Source organism: Triticum urartu, chromosome 6 (genome assembly GCF_003073215.2).
Source record: "Triticum urartu cultivar G1812 chromosome 6, Tu2.1, whole genome shotgun sequence".
In the NCBI taxonomy this organism is placed as follows: Eukaryota; Viridiplantae; Streptophyta; class Magnoliopsida; order Poales; family Poaceae; genus Triticum; species Triticum urartu.
This window is the reverse complement of record NC_053027.1, coordinates 102,170,594-102,183,234: the sequence shown is the minus strand read 5'-3', so window position 1 is coordinate 102,183,234 and position 12,641 is coordinate 102,170,594.

Genomic DNA, 12,641 nt, shown 5'->3' with positions numbered 1-12,641 from the left:
TTTGACATTTAGAAAGCAATTAGCAACAAACTGAACGATCATATGCTAGGCTAACGGTTGGTTCTCGTCCATTTCTACTAATGATGTGATCCCGTTATCAAACGACAACATATGTCTATGGTTAGGAAACCTTAACCATCTTTGATTAACGAGCTAGTCTAGTAGAGGCTCACTAGGGACACGGTATTTGTTTATGTATCCATACATGTATTTAAGTATCCGGTTAATACAATTCTAGCATGAATAATAAACCTTTATCATGATTTAGGAAATATAATAATAACCATTTCATTATTGCCTCTAGGGCATATTTCCATCAGTCTCCCGCTTGCACTAGAGTCAATAATCTAGTTCACATCGCCATGTGATTAACACCCAAAGAGTAATAAGGTGCGATCATGTTTTGCTTGTGAGAGAGGTTTAGTCAACGGGTCTGCCACATTCAGATCTGTATGTATTTTGCAAATTTCTATGTCTACAATGTTCTGCATGGAGCTACTCTAGCTAATTGCTCCGACGTTCAATACGTATCCAGATTGAGACTCAGAGTCATCCGGATCAGTGTCAAAGCTTGCATCGACGTAACCTTTTATGACGAAATCTTTATCACCTCCATAACCAAGAAACATTTCCTTAGTCCTCTAAGGATAATTTTGACCGATGTCCAGTGATCCACTCCTGGATTACTATTGTACTCCCTGCCAAACTCATGGCAAGGCACACATCAGGTCTGGTACACAGCATGGCGTAGATAATAGAACCTATGGCTGAGGCATAGGGAATGACTTTCATTCTCTCACTTGACTAGTCCATTTTGAACTTCAAAAATTTGTCAAGGTATGTGCTTCGGAAGTCCTATCAAGTGTCTCGATCTATCCCTATAGATCTTGATGCCCAATATGTAAGTAGCTTCACCGAGGTCTTTCATTGAAAAATTCTTATTCAAATATCCTTTTATGCTATCCAGAAATTCTATATCATTTCCAATCAACAATATGTCATCCACATATAATATCGGAAATGCCACAGAGCTCCCACTCACTCTCTTGTAAATACAGGCTTCGCCATAAGTCTGTATAAAACCATATGCTTTGATCACATCATCAAAGCATATATTCCAACTCTGAGATGCTTGCACCAGTCCGTAGATGGATCACTGGAGCCTGCACACTTTGTTAGCACCTTTAGGATCGACAAAACCTTCTGGTTGCATCATATACAACTCTTCTTTTTAGAAATCCATTACGGAATGCAGTTTTGATGTCCATTTGCCAGATTTCATAATCATAAAATGTGGCAATTGCTAGCATGATTCAGACAGACTTAAGCATCGCTACGGGTGAGAAAGTCTCATCATAGTCAACTCATTAAACTTGTTGAAATCCTTCTGCGACAAGTCGAGCTTTGTAGACAGTGATATTACCATCAGCGTCTGTCTTCCTCTTGAAAATCCATTTATTTTCAATGGCCTGCCGATCGTCGGGCAAGTCCACCAAAGTCCATACTTTGTTCTCATACATGGATCCTATCTCAGATTTCATGGCCTCAAGACATTTATCGGAATATGGGCTCATCATAGCTTCTTCATAGTTCGTAGATTCACCATTGTCTAACAACATGACTTCCAGGACAGGATTACCGTACCACTCTGGTGTGGAACGTGTTCTGGTCGACCTTCAAAGTTCCTTTTGATGTCTCTTGAAGCTACGTCGGTATTTCCGCAAAGAGGAAGGGATGATGCAGCACAGCGGCGGTAGGTATTTCCCTCAGATATGAAACCAAGGTTATCGAAACAGTAGGAGAACCAAGCAACACAATGTAAACAGCCCCTGCACACAGATAACAAATCCTCGCAACCCGACGTGTTAAAGGGGTTGTCAATCCCTTTCGGGTAACGGTGCCAGAAATTGGTGCGTGACGGGAGAAAGTTGTAATAGATTAAATAAATAGATCCCAAATAAATTAAAGTGCAGCAAAGTATTTTTGGGTTTTTGTATTAATATATCTGAAAATAAAAGCAAATAAAAATAGATCGCAAAGGCAAATATATGAGAAAGAAGACCCGGGGGCCGTAGGTTTCACTAGTGGCTTTTCTGGAGAAAAATAGCAAACGGTGGGTAAACAAATTACTATTGGACAATTGATAGAACCTCAAATAATTGTGATGATATACAGGCAATGATCATGTTGGGGAACGTAGTAATTTCAAAATTTTCCTACGCACACGCAAGATCATGGTGATGCATAGCAACGAGAGGGGAGAGTGTGATCTACGTACCCTTGTAGACCGACAGCGGAAGCGTTAGCACAACACGGTTGATGTAGTCGTACGTCTTCACGGCCCGACCGATCAAGCACCGAAACTACGGCACCTCCGAGTTTTAGCACACGTTCAGCTCGATGACAATCCCCGGACTCCGATCAAGCAAAGTGTCGGGGAAGAGTTCCGTCAGCACGACGGCGTGGTGACGATCTTCATGTTCTACCATCACAGGGCTTCGCCTAAGCACCGCTACAATATTATCGAGGATTATGGTGGAAGGGGGCACCGCACACGGCTAAGAAAACGATCACGTGGATCAACTTGTGTGTCTATGGGGTGCCCCCTGCCCCCGTATATAAAGGAGTGGAGGAGGGGAGGGCCGGCCCTCTCTATGGCGCGCCCTAGGGGAGTCCTACTCCCACCGGGAGTAGGATTCCCCCTTTCCTAGTCCAACTACGAGTCCTTCCATGTAGTAGGAGTAGGAGACAAGGAAGGGGAAGAGGGAAGAGAAGGAAGGAGGGGGCTCAGCTCCTCCCCCTAGTCCAATTCGGACTAGGCCTTGGGGGGCACGCGGCCTGCCTCTCCCTCTCCCCTAAAGCCCAATAAGGCCCATATACTTCTTCTCCCGTATTCCCGTAACTCCCCGGTACTCCGAAAAATACCCGAACCACTCGGAACCTTTCCGATGTCCGAATATAGTTGTCCAATATATCGATCTTTATGTCTCGACCATTTCGAGACTCCTCGTCATGTCCCGATCTCATCCGGGACTCCGAACTCCTTCGGTACATCAAAACTCATAAACTCATAATATAACTGTCATTGAAACCTTAAGCGTGCGGACCCTACGGGTTCGAGAACAATGTAGACATGACCGAGACACGTCTCCGGTCAATAACCAATAGCGGAACCTGGATGCTCATATTGGCTCCTACATATTCTACGAAGATTTTTATCGGTCAGACCGCATAACAACATACGTTGTTCCCTTTGTCATCGGTATGTTACTTGCCCGAGATTCGATCGTCGGTATCTCAATACCTAGTTCAATCTCGTTACCGGCAAGTCTCTTTACTCGTTTCGTAATACATCATCTCGCAACTAACTCATTAGTTGCAATGCTTGCAAGGCTTAGGTGATGTGCATTACCGAGAGGGCCCAGAGATACCTCTCCGACAATCGGAGTGACAAATCCTAATCTCGAAATACGCCAACCCAACATGTACCTTTGGAGACACCTGTAGAGCTCCTTTATAATCACCCAGTTACGTTGTGACGTTTGGTAGCACACAAAGTGTTCCTCCGGTAAACGGGAGTTGCATAATCTCATAGTCATAGGAACATGTATAAGTCATGAAGAAAGCAATAGCAACATACTAAACGATCGGGTGCTAAGCTAATGGAATGGGTCATGTGAATCACATCATTCTCCTAATGATGTGATCCCGTTAATCAAATGACAACAGATGCCCATGGTTAGGAAACATAACCATCTTTGATTAACGAGCTAGTCAAGTAGAGGCATACTAGTGACACTCTGTTTGTCTATGTATTCACACATGTATTATGTTTCCGGTTAATACAATTCTAGCATGAATAATAAACATTTATCATGAAATAAGGAAATAAATAATAACTTTATTATTGCCTCTAGGGCATATTTCCTTCAGTCTCCCACTTGCACTAGAGTCAATAATCTAGTTCACATTGCCATGTGATTTAACACCAATAGTTCACATCATTATGTGACCAACACTCAAAGGGTTTACTAGAGTCAATAATCTAGTTCACATCACTATGTGATTAACACCCAAAGAGTACTAAGGTGTGATCATGTTTTGCTTGTGAGAGAAGCTTAGTCAACGAGTCTGCCAAAATTCAGATCCATATGTATTTTGCAAATTTCTATGTCTACAATGCTCTGCACGGAGCTACTTTAGCTAATTGCTCCCACTTTCAATATGTATCCAGATGAAGACTTAGAGTCATCCGGATCAGTGCCAAAAACTTGTATCGACGTAATCCTTTTACGACGAACCTTTTGTCACCTCCATAATCGAGAAACATATCCTTATTCCACTAAGGATAATTTTGACTGATGTCCAGTGATCTACTCTTAGATCACTATTGTACTCCCTTGCTTAACATAGTGTAGGGTATACAATAGATCTGGTACACAGCATGGCATACTTTATAGAACCTATGGCTGAGGCATAGGGAATGACTTTCATTCTCTTTCTATTTTCTGCCGTGGTCGGGCTTTGAGTCTTACTCAATTTCACACATTGTAACACAACCAAGAACTCTTTTCTTTGACTGTTCCATTTCGAACTACTTCAAAATATTGTCAAGGTATGTACTCATTGAAAAAAATTATCAAGCGTCTTGATCTATCTCTATAGATCTTGATGCTTAATATGTAAGCAGCTTCGCCGAGGTCTTTCTTTGAAAAACTTCTTTCAAACACTCCTTTATGCTTTGCAGAATAATTCTACATTATTTCCGATCAATAATATGTCATTCACATGTCAGAAATGCTGTAGTGCTCCCACTCACTTTCTTGTAAATACAGGCTTCACCACAAGTCTGTATAAAACTATATACTTTGATCATCTCATCAAAGCGCATATTCCAACTCCGAGATGCTTGCACCAGTCCACAGATGGATCGCTGGAGATTGCATATTTTGTTAACATTTTTAGGATTAACAAAACCTTCTGGTTGCATCATATACAACTCTTCTTTAAGAAATCCATTAAGGAACGCAACTTTGTTTATCCATTTGCCAGATTTCATAAAATGCGGCAATTGCTAACATGATTCGGACAGACTTAAGCATAGATACGAGTGAGAAACTCTCATCGTAGTCAACATCTTGAACTTGTCGAAAACCTTTTTGCGACAATTCTAGCTTTGTAGATAGTAACACTACTACCAGCGTCCGTCTTCCTCTTGAAGATCCATTTATTTTCAATTGCTTGACGATCATCGGGCAAGTCAACCAAAGTCCATACTTTGTTTTCATACATGGATCCCATCTCAGATTTCATGGCTTCAAGCCATTTTGTGGAATCTGGGCTCATCATCGCTTCTTCATAGTTCGTAGGTTCATCATGGTCTAGTAGCATGATTTCCAGAAAAGGATTACCGTACCACTCTGGTGCGGATCTTACTCTGGTTGATCTACGAGGTTCAGTAATAACTTGATCTGAAGTTTCATGATCATCATCATTAACTTCCTCACTAATTGGTGTAGGTGTCACAGAAACCGTTTTCTGTGATGAACTACTTTCCAATAAGGGAGCAGGTACAGTTACCTCATCAAGTTCTACTTTCCTCCCACTCACTTCTTTCGAGAGAAACTCCTTCTCTAGAAAGGATCCATTCTTAGCAACGAATTTCTTGCCTTCGGATCTGTGATAGAAGGTGTACCCAACTGTCTTCTTTGGGTATCCTATGAAGACACATTTCTCCGATTTGGGTTTGAGCTTATCAGGATGAAACTTTTTCTTATAAGCATTGCAACCCCAAACTTTAAGAAACGACAACTTTGGTTTCTTGCTAAACCACAGTTCATACAGTGTCGTCTCAAAGGATTTAGATGGTGCCCCTTTTTTTCGTGAATGCAGCTGTCTCTAATGCATGATCCCAAAACGATATTAGTAAATCGGTAAGAAACATCATAGATTGTACTATATCCAATAAAGTACGGTTATGACGTTCGGACACACCATTATATTGCGGTGTTCCAGGTGGCATGAGTTTGTGAAACTATTCCACATTGTTTTAATTGAAGACCAAACTCGTAACTCAAATATTCGTCTCTGCGATCAGATCGTAGAAACTTTATTTTCTTGTCATGATGATTTTCCACTTCACTCTGAAATACTTTGAACTTTTCAGACTTATGTTTCATCAAGTAGATATACTCATATCTGCTTAAATCATCTGTGAAGGTCAGAAAATAATGATACCTATCGCGAGCCTCAATATTCATCGGACCACATACATCAGTATGTATGATTTCCAACAAATCTGTTGCTCGCTCCATTGTTCCGGAGAACGGAGTCTTAGTCATCTTGCCCGTGAGGCATGGTTCGCAAGCATCAAGTGATTCATATTTCAAGTGATTCCAAAATCCCATCAGCATGGAGTTTCTTCATGCGCTTTACACCAATATGACCTAAACGGCAGTGCCACAAATAAGTTGCACTATCATTTTTAACTTTGCATCTTTTGTCTTCAATATTATGAATATGTGTATTACTATGATCGAGATCCAATGAACCATTTTCATTGGGTGTGTAACCATATAAGGTTTTATTCATGTAAACAGAACAACAATTATTCTCTAACTTAAATGAATAACCGTATTGCAGTAAACATGATCAAATCATATTCATGCTCAACGCAAACACCAAATAACACTTATTTAGGTTCAACACTAATCCCGAAAGTATAGGGAGTGTGCGATGATGATCATATCAATCTTGGAACTACTTCCAACACACATATTCACTTCACCCTTAACTAGTTTCTGTTCATTCTGCAACTCCCGTTTCGAGTTACTAATCTTAGCAACTGAACTAGTATCTAATACTGAGGGGTTGCTATAAACACTAGTAAAGTACACATCAATAACATGTATATCAAATATACTTATGTTCACTTTGCCATCCTTCTTATCCGCCAATCACTTGGGGTAGTTCCGCTTCCAGTGACCAGTCCCTTTGCAGTAGAAGCACTTAGTCTCAGGACTAAACTTGGGCTTCTTCACTTGAGCAGCAACTTGCTTGTCGTTCTTCTTGAAGTTCCCCTTCTTCCCTTTGCCCTTTTCTTGAAACTAGTGGTCTTGTCAACCATCAACACTTGATGTTTTTCTTGATTTCTACCTTCGTCGATTTCATCATCATGAAAATCTCGGGAGTCGTTTCCGTTATCCCTTGCATATTATGGTTCATCACGAAGTTCTACTAACTTGGTGATGGTGACTAGAGAATTCTGTCAATCACTATCTTATCTGGAAGATTAACTCCCACTTGATTCAAGCGATTGTTGTACCCAGACAATCTGAGCAGATGCTCACTAGTTGAGCGATTCTCCTCCATCTTTTAGCTATAGAACTTGTTGGATAGTTCATATCTCTCAACTCGGGTATTTGCTTGAAATATTAACTTCAACTCCTAGAACATCTCATATGGTCCATGATGTTCAAAACGTCTTTGAAGTCCCGATTCTAAGCCATTAAGCATGGTGCACTAAACTATCAAGTAGTCATCATATTGAGCTAGCCAAACATTCATAACGTCTGCATCTGTTCCTGCAATAGGTCTGTCACCTAGCGGTGCATCAAGGACATAATTCTTCTGTGCAGCAATGAGGATAAACCTTAGATAACGGATCCAATCCGCATCATTGCTACTAATATCTTTCAAGACAATTTTCTCTAGGAACATATCAAAATAAACATTTGAAAGCAACAACGCGAGCTATTGATCTACAACATAATTTGCAAAATACTACCAGGACTAAGTTCATAATAAATTTAAGTTCAATTAATCATATTACTTAAGAACTCCCACTTAGATAGACATCCATCTAATCCTCTAAGTGATCACGTGATCCAAATCAACTAAACCATGTCCGATCATCACGTGAGATGTAGCAGTTTCATTGGTGAACATCACTATGTTGATCATATCTACTATATGATTCACGCTCGACCTTTCGGTCTCTGTGTTCCGAGGCCATATCTGTATATGCTTGGCTCGTCAAGTATAACCTGAGTATTCCGTGTGTGCAACTGTTTTGCACCCATTGTATTTGAACGTAGAGCCTATCACACCCGATCATCACGTGGTGTCTCAGCACGAAGAACTTTCGCAACGGTGCATACTCAGGGAGAACACTTCTTGATAATTAGTGAGAGATCATCTTAAAATGCTACCGTTAAACAAAGCAAGATAAGATGCATAAAAGATAAACATCACATGCAATCAATATAAGTGATATGATATGGCCATCATCATCTTGTGCTTGTGATCTCCATCTTCGAAGCATCGTCATGATCACCATCGTCACCGGTGCAACACCTTGATCACCATCGTAGCATCGTTGTCGTCTCACCAACCTTATGCTTCCACGACTATCGCTACCGCTTAGTGATAAAGTAAAGCATTACAGCGCGATTGCATTGCATACAATAAAGCGACAACCATATGGCTCCTGCCAGTTGCCGATAACTTGGTTACAAAACATGATCATCTCATACAATAGAATTTAGCACCATGTCTTGACCATATCACATCACAACATGCCCTGCAAAAACAAGTTAGACGTCCTCTACTTTGTTGTTGCAAGTTTTACGTGGCTGCTACGGGCTTAAGTAAGAACCAATCTTACCTACGCATCAAAACCACAACGATAGTTTGTCAGGTTGGTGCTGTTTTAACCTTCGCAAGGACCGGGCGTAGCCACACTCGGTTCAACTAAAGTTGGAGAAACTGACACCCGCTAGCCACCTTTGTGCAAAGCACGTCGGGAGAACTGGTCTCGCATAAGCGTACGCGTAATGTCGGTCTGGGCCGCTTCGTCCAACAATACCGCCGAACCAAAGTATGACATGCTGGTAAGCAGTATGACTTATATCGCCCACAACTCACTTGTGTTCTACTCGTGCATATAACATCAACACATAAAACCTAGGCTCGGATGCCACTGTTGGGGAACGTAGTAATTTCAAAATTTTCCTACGCACACGCAAGATCATGGTGATGCATAGCAACGAGAGGGGAGAGTGTGATCTACGTACCCTTGTAGACCGACAGCGGAAGCGTTAGCACAACACGGTTGATGTAGTCGTACGTCTTCACGGCCCGACCGATCAAGCACCGAAACTACGACACCTCCGAGTTTTAGCACACGTTCAGCTCGATGACGATCCCCGGACTCCGATCCAGCAAAGTGTCGGGGAAGAGTTCCGTTAGCACGATGGTGCGGTGATGATCTTGATGTTCTACCGTCGCAGGGCTTCGCCTAAGGACCGCTACAATATTATCGAGGATTATGGTGGAAGGGGGCACCGCACACGGCTAAGAAAACGATCACGTGGATCAACTTGTGTGTCTATGGGGTGCCCCCTGCCCCCGTATATAAAGGAGTGGAGGAGGGGAGGGCCGGCCCTCTCTATGGCGCGCCCTAGGGGAGTCCTACTCCCACCGGGAGTAGGATTCCCCCTTTCCTAGTCCATCTAGGAGTCCTTCCATGTAGTAGGAGTAGGAGACAAGGAAGGGGAAGAGGGAAGAGAAGGAAGGAGGGGGCGCAGCTTTTTTTTGAGACAAAGGGGGCGCAGCTCCTCCCCCTAGTCCAATTTGGACTAGGCCTTGGGGGGGGGGCGCACGGCCTGCCTCTCCGTCTCCCATAAAGCCCAATAAGGCCCATATACTTCTTCTCCCGTATTCCCGTAACTCCCCGGTACTCCGAAAAATACCCGAACCACTCGGAACCTTTCCGATGTCCGAATATAGTCGTCCAATATATCGATCTTTACGTCTCGACCATTTCGAGACTCCTCGTCATGTCCCCGATCTCATCCGGGACTCCAAACTCCTTCGGTACATCAAAACTCATAAACTCATAATATAACTGTCATCGAAACCTTAAGCGTACGGACCCTACGGGTTCGAGAACAATGTAGACATGACCGAGACACGTCTCTGGTCAATAACCAATAGCGGAACCTGGATGCTCATATTGGCTCCTACATATTCTACGAAGATCTTTATCGGTCAGACCGCATAACAACATACGTTGTTCCCTTTGTCATCGGTATGTTACTTGCCCGAGATTCGATCGTCGGTATCTCAATACCTAGTTCAATCTCGTTACCGGCAAGTCTCTTTACTCGTTTCGTAATACATCATCTTGCAACTAACTCATTAGTTGCAATGCTTGCAAGGCTTAGGTGATGTGCATTACCGAGAGGGCCCAGAGATACCTCTCCGACAATCGGAGTGACAAATCCTAATCTCGAAATACGCCAACCCAACATGTACCTTTGGAGACACCTGTAGAGCTCCTTTATAATCACCCAGTTACGTTGTGATGTTTGGTAGCACACAAAGTGTTCCTCCGGTAAACGGGAGTTGCATAATCTCATAGTCATAGGAACATGTATAAGTCATGAAGAAAGCAATAGCAACATACTAAACGATCGGGTGCTAAGCTAATGGAATGGGTCATGTGAATCACATCATTCTCCTAATGATGTGATCCCGTTAATTAAATGACAACACATGCCTATGGTTAGGAAACATAACCATCTTTGATTAACGAGCTAGTCAAGTAGAGGCATACTAGTGACACTTTGTTTGTCTATGTATTCACACATGTATTATGTTTCCGGTTAATACAATTCTAGCATGAATAATAAACATTTATCATGAAATAAGGAAATAGATAATAACTTTATTATTGCCTCTAGGGCATATTTCCTTCAGATCATTATATAGGCATCACGTCCAAGACTAGTAGACCGACTCCTGCCTGCATCAACTACTATTACTCCACACATCGACCGCTATCCAGCATGCTTCTAGTGTATTAAGTTCATGAAGAAACGGAGTAATGCAATAAGAACGATGACATGATGTAGACAAGATCTATCTATGTCGGGGGTTTGGTGCGACACATGCCAAAGGATGGCTAATCATGATGGGGGCTAGTAGGACATCGCCGGTGCCAGGAAATGGGATGAGGCGAAGACATGCACGCCGGCGAATCTTACCCATGTTCGGGGCTCTCCTAGGAGATAACACCCCTAGTCCTGCTCTGCGGGGTCTCCGCATGATCACTAAGGCACTAGCAAGTACAATGGTGCTCCTCGAGCTGTATGCTAGAGGTAGAAGAAAGCAGGGCTGGCTCTCCTCCCCCTCTATGGGTGTCTAGGTCTAACAGGTTGGGAACCCTTTGCATGGGTGCCCTGGGGGGTTTATATAGGCCTACCCCCAGGTGTACAATGGTAATCTTGCCGGGTGTAGGACCCGGCTGTCAGTGTCTTCTATCGCCGGCTCCTCCACCGGCCGCTGGGGCCCGCCGCCTGGTGGGCCCTGCGGGCTGGTCTGGTACGGAGCCGACAGGCCGCCTCCGCCGCTTGCGGGTCTGGCTGGCTGCTTGTTACTGTAGCCGTAATGCTAATGAAGCATGCTTGGTCGTGGGGGCGTGGCTACAGTCCCGCCGTCTGGTGGGAGATCATTGTAGCCACGCCGCATCTCCTCTGGTTGATGGAACGTGGACTCCGAGGGAAAAGTGGGCTGCCTGCTGGAGGCCGGCTTCCCTCGGGTTCGACTGGTTAGGAGCTGCCGCTCTATGGGTTCTCGCTGTCTACTAGGGCCCGCCGCTTGCAGACCGTACCGACAGGCCATCGTGGGAACAGGGGTCCGCCTGACAGGGGTGACGTCAAGGGTGAGATGGCAACACACTACTAGGAAAAGGGCTATAGATGGAAATGACACTAATGGCGCACCAGACATGTGGTGCACCATTAGTATATACTAATGGCGCACCATGTGTTGGTGCGCCATTAGTAACAAATTTTTTTTTCATTTTTTTTTCAAAACTAGTAATGGCGCACCGTGGGAGTGGTGCGCCATTACTAGTTAAACTAGTAATGGCGCACCACATCCACGGTGCGCCACTAGTAAATTATTTTCAAATTTTTTTTTAATTTTTTTTTCAATACTAGTAATGGCGCACCAGTGGACAGTGCGCCATTACTAGTTAAAACTAGTAATGGCGCACTGTCAACTGGTGCGCCATTACTAAGTTTTTTTTAAAAAAATTCAGAATTTGTTTTATTGTTTTTTCAAAACTAGTAATGGCGCACCGTGGGTGTGGTGCGCCATTACTAGTTTAACTAGTAATGGCGCACCACCCCCACGGTGCACCATTACTAACTTGGCCCAAAATGTACCGAATGCACCCCCCCTTGTGGACCGCCTTTTCAGGTTTAAAAAAAATAAAAGAAAATGATGGAAATGTCCAAAAAATAAAAGAAAATAAGTTTCCTATGTGATATGTGGTCTAGTTGTTGGGAAAATTTACAAATATGAATTTCGACTTTATTTGCAAAATCTCTCTGAAATTTGTAAAATGGGCCTAACTTTTGCATACGAACTCGGATTAAAAAGTTTTTTATATGAAAAATCATCTACTCGAAAAGTTACATCCAAATTGAACAAGGGAACCCAGTTAAACATTTTCAAAATCCCCAAAAACTTAACAGAAAAAAAGTTACGGGGCTTTTAAGATCCGGAGGGAAATTTTTTTAAAAAATTTCAAACTTACTTGTGGCGCACCGTATGCTAGGTGCGCCACTAGT